General features: G+C 37.9%; 1 non-coding gene across 1 annotated transcript; it reads right to left on the reverse strand.

The window, feature by feature from the left end:
* Positions 1-1215: 1215 nt before the first annotated feature.
* TRNAS-GGA (transfer RNA serine (anticodon GGA)) lies at positions 1216-1287 on the reverse strand. Its single transcript has one exon. It is a non-coding gene; the product is annotated as a tRNA-Ser (tRNA).
* Positions 1288-5419: the final 4132 nt, after the last annotated feature.

The following is a 5419-nucleotide window of genomic DNA, read 5'->3' on the forward strand; positions in this document are numbered from 1 at the left end:
TGATTTTTTCATGCTATCTTTTCAGAGAAGAGGCTCTTAGAATATGTTCTTCATTTGATGAATATACTATTGGAGATTTGTTCCTGAATTGTATACTTAATGTTCATAAAACTGACTTTAAAAACATGCCCATATTCTTTATCTATCTTAACCAAAGTGTAATAATATGGTGGTTATATTAGAGAACTACTCAGAGTGATATATATTACAGTATGTGTCTTTTAAGATACATTTAAAGCTCATTCTATTTTCTCAAACTCCACAATTTTTATACACATCATTTTATTTACAGCAAAGCTGCATTATTTTGGTCTTTATGCCTAAATAACTAGATTCTCTAGGTTTATCTACTCTATTTATTTATTGTTGCACATTTTTCAAAGTAATTTGACTTCTGCCTTCATAAAAAACTCCCTGAAATAAGCAGAGCAGGGATTTATCAATCTGATTTTCACACCAGGGAACGTGATGGAATTATAGTGAGTACAAAAATATGTACGATAAACGTAGGATTTGGGTCTTCTCTCAACGCATATTGTAAAATATATACCACATCTGTTTTGCCACTGTAAACACAAGTCAAGGAAAGCAATGATGGTGGAGTAAGACATATGTTTGCACCATAAAGGATGGTCTGATGGACAGGGAGGCCTGGCGTGCTGTGATTCATGGGGTCGCAAAGAGTCAGCCACAGCTGAGCGACTGAAGTGAACTGAAGCATGTATAAGACATAATTCTACCTTCAAGCAAACCACATACTGAGCTATTTTGGTTTTCTGAGGTAATAAGCTTTGGGGAGGTAAATAATAAGAATATTCGGAGAAGACACAACTAAAATTTACAAATGGCCAGAAATGTAGATTGTTTTCTTTCATTTTTACTACAAAGTATAGAACTGCTTTGTAAACATCAATTTCCACTGATACTTGTTAAAATATTTATGTGATAATGTGAAGCATATGCCAGCATTTTCTTACCCAGTGAGTTAGGTAGTATCAACCCCATTTTACAGATTATACAATTGAGATACAAAGTAGCTTATGTGAATGTTGTGTCCAAGATTATATAAGGTTGCTAATATGACCAGGACTTTACCTATGAGTTCTATTTCTAGGGCCCACAATTAATTGCTATAATACTTTGATTATCTGATAAACTAATTCTCAGCTGCTAGGTTTTTTACTTCTTAGATTACATTCCCTTCTCCAGGAGATCTTCCCTACCCAGGGATCGAACCTGGGTCTCCTGCATTCCAGGCAGACGCTTTAACCTCTGAGCCACCAGGGAAGCCCAGGTTACTCTTAGACCTTCTAAACATTATCAAACTACTTGAAAGCATATGCCTGAAAGAAAACAAGGACCCAATTAAAACATTCCCTGCTTCCCTGGAGCAGAGCTTCCAGAGAATTCCAGGGGTCTATTTTTGTGCCTTCACTGGGACCCCCACCTCAGTGCTGAGAAGAAATAAGGCTGTGGAAGGGGGTGGGGTTATGGCGTCTATCTTGAGGTTTAACTTTTTCTCTTTCAGTTCTATAAAAAGTTAAAATAACCAGAGTTTATTTCTCTATGTGTATAATGGAGTTAACAATGGAGTGTTAGAACAGTTAAAAGGAAATTAGATGTTACTGTGTCAAATATTTATTGGGTAGTTAATAGTATACAGACATGCATAGATATAAGCAAAATATTCTCAAGCTTCATCAGTTTTTCTGTAGAAGTAATGAGAGATTATGGTTAAAAACTGAAGCACTAGTGTCAGAGAAATCTGGGTTTGGAGTTTGGCTCTTCCATTGTCAAATCATTTAGTTCAGGGCAAGTTATTAATCTATGCTCAATTCTGAAATGAAGAAGTGATTATCACTTATCACAGTGAACATGAAGTGAAAATATTTATAAAGGTTGGAATAGTGCCTGGTGCATAGCAAGAGAAGTGTCTAATCTTTTTAATAATCACCTACAATATAATTAAAAAAATTTTACATTTTAGAATTGTGAATCATCTTTTATTGATTTGTATATTCCATAGATTCCTAACCCAAACATTTCTGAAGATTGCCAGATGTCCTGGGTAAAATGAAATTACCTTTAGAAATATACGGGGCCAGGAGGGGATGTAGAATGTGGGAAAGACATCGCTTGGATAATCAACTTTCAGAGACAGATTAGCAGCTTCTGTGCTCCACTGTCCCTTGCTTGGGGAGTTTTTCAGTTGCACTGCCTGTCTGATTCTGATGCTTTTGTCAATTCTCTTAAGACTCTGCTTATCGCTGAGTCATTTCTGGCCCTGCTTTGTGCCACTGCTGGTTTAACTTTTTACTTTATCTAGGGCAGAATTTCGCAAGCTATCTGTGATGAAGGACTGAGTGTGTTTGTTATCTTGTCATTAGCTGTGTCGGTTTCCTTTATTGCTCACATGTACAAAGCCCAGAAGTCTGAAATGGAGGTGTTGGTGGGGAGTGTCTCTTCTCATTGCAACCTGGAGAGGGGATTCTTCCTCCCTTCCTTTAGCTTCTGGTGGCCTGCTGACAATCCTTGACATCCTTTTCAGTTGCTGCCACTATCATCAGGTGGCATCCTCCCTTCATGAATGTGTCTTCACCTGGCATTCTCTGTGAATGCCTGTGTTCAATTTTACCTCTTCTTCTAAGGACACTGTTCATACTGGATTAAAACATAGCCTAATATCTCCGCCTTAATTTGACTACATCTGCACAGATATAAGTATGGTGTACTGAGGTTAGGGATTAAGCATCTCTCTCTTTTTTTTTTTTTTTTTTGGTGCTGTAAAAATTAGCATAGCGATCGGCATTTTATATTCTGTTCAAGGAGACAAAACCACTGAGCAGGTGCTTGAATATCACAGCAACGCCAAATTGTAAGCAATTTTACAATTGAAGATTCCTGCCTTCATTCATCACTCTTCATTAACAGTTTATAGACTGACATATCAACCACAGTTGAGGAAGCTCTGGCCTTAAGAGACAAACTGACAAGAACACAAATGCTAGTTGCTGGATTCTGCACAAAAGCAGTGAGACTGGAGATCCTCAAGAGCTGAGCCTGTTCAAGTTGTGCCAGCAGGGCTGATGGGGCTCTGATGAGTCCTCAGGCTTTGCCATTTCTCCTCTGAATTGCCCTTCCTTTCATTTTAATTGAGGTAACTCTTGTTCATCTTTTATAACTCAAACTGGGCTTTTCCAAATGCACAGCAAGTCTAGTTAAATGCATCTCCTCTGCATCTCTGGAGCAGCCTGGTTACTCCTGTGTTTGCACTGTAGTCACTGATGAACTAGTATCTCTGAAGGCAAGGACCTTGCCTTATTCTACTGATCCTCCCCAATGTCCTTTTAGTGCCTGGTGCATATCCTGTGTACTGTTTATATTTGTAATTGATGAACAAGTGAATTCGCTTCCTCTCCTGGAAATGGTGCTTCTCATCAGGGACACTTCTACTTCTCATAAGTCTCAGCTTATGTCTCCTATTTATCAGATGCTGAAGGTATCATGGGCCATACCAAATTCAGAATAGTTATTAATATCAGATTCCCAGTGGACATGTCTTCCACCAAAACAGTGGTGGCCACTGAAGACTTTTTAGACATTTTGGTGTTGTTCAGTCAGTCATGTCTGACCCTTTGCACCACCATGGACTGCAGGACACCAGACTTCCCTGTCCCTCACCATCTCCCAGAGTTTGCTGAAATTCATGTCCATCGAGTCGGTGATGCCATCCAACCATCTCATCCTCTGTTGTCCCCTTCTCCTCCTGCCTTCAGTCTTTCCCAGCATCAGGGTCTTTTCAAATGAGTCAGTTCTTCGCATCAGGTGGCCAAAGTATTATAGTTTCAGCTTCAGCATCAGTCTTTCCAACGAATACTCAGGACCGATTTCCTTTAGAATGGACTGGTTGGATCTCCTTGCAGTTTGAGACTCTCAAGAGTCTTCTACAACACCACAGTTTGAAAGCATCAATTCTTCAATGTTCAGCCTTCTTTATGGTCCACCTCTCACATTCATACATGACTACTGGAAAATCCATAGCTTTGACTACTTTGTTGACAAAGCAATGTCTCTGCTTTTTAATATGCTGCGTGGGTTTGTCATAGATTTTCTTCCAATGAGCAAGTGTCTTTTAATTTCATGGCTGCAGTCACCATCTGCAGTGATTTTGGTGCCCAAGAAAATAAAATCTGTCACTGTTTCCAGTGTTTCAGTGATGGGACTGGATGCCATGATGTTAGTTTTTTGAATGTTGAGTTTTAAGCCAGCTTTTTCACTCTCCTCTTTCACCTTCATCTAGAGGCTTAGACAGATCATAATTCTCAACACTATTTATCTTGTTGGCTTGTAAGATACTTTGGTATCCACGATCATATTTGAGAGATATGCTGTGCCCAACTGCTAATGTCCAGTTAGATATTGTACTAACAACCCCTTATTTCATGTAGCATTTAGAGCATAGCAAAAAGTGATAATATCTATCTTTGTTCTCAAATTTGTAGAACATACTATTATTGAATATTGCAGAGTATATATGAATGAGGTTTTACATTTTTTAGTGCACTGAGTAGAGATACATTTATCTTTAAGGAGTAAACCTAAATGCTCACTGAAATTCTGAATTTGTTTTCAGACATGATGGTTGCTAGCACCAGTGATCCTTAACCCCCAAGTCCATAGAGAATTGTCCATGAGGGTAAGAAATGAAGCTACGGAGTCTTAAAAACAGTTGGAATTCAATTAAAATTTCTGGAGCAGTATTGAACTGAATGTAATAGACTTGTCTACACACTCATTAGGCTTTTCTTTTGCTAAAAACCAATTTGTTATCACTTTTATAGAGCAGTTCCTTTCAGGAAGTTGCATTCCAAATTTGTATGTTACCAAAATTATTCTATTCATTCTTTTCAACAGAAAGTTATGAGCTATTAAGAGACTTAAGAATGTATTAAGTTCGAGACTGGTTGATTTATCAGTGTCAGTTTGAGGTCCACATTTATCAAGTTCTCCTTTCAAACGTCAGTGGCAAAGATGAGCACCCTTTTCTTCTCTTTGATTCTATTTTTGTAAGAAGCACAGTAAAATCTTCACCTGAGGATGAAGGGGAAAATCAACTTCCACTGATTGGTTTCACCCCAGGAGGAAGTATGATGGACACAATGAGCATTAGCACACATTCTGAAGATCTGGTTTTCCTTTCAATTCTATCTGTTAATCTTGATCCATACTCTTGGTTCCTCTTCCCATTGATTTTATTGACTAAATTGTTAATTGTTTATTTCAACACTAGATAGTGATTAGAAAAAAAAAAACAGAATACAGAAGGGAGGAAAATACATTATGTTCTTTCATGAAGAAGCTTGCCATTTCTGATAATGCTAACAGTACTATTTTGTTTTCCATGAATGTCTTAACTTTG

The sequence above is a fragment of the Capricornis sumatraensis genome, chromosome 1, assembly GCF_032405125.1.
Source record: "Capricornis sumatraensis isolate serow.1 chromosome 1, serow.2, whole genome shotgun sequence".
Lineage (NCBI taxonomy): Eukaryota > Metazoa > Chordata > Mammalia > Artiodactyla > Bovidae > Capricornis > Capricornis sumatraensis.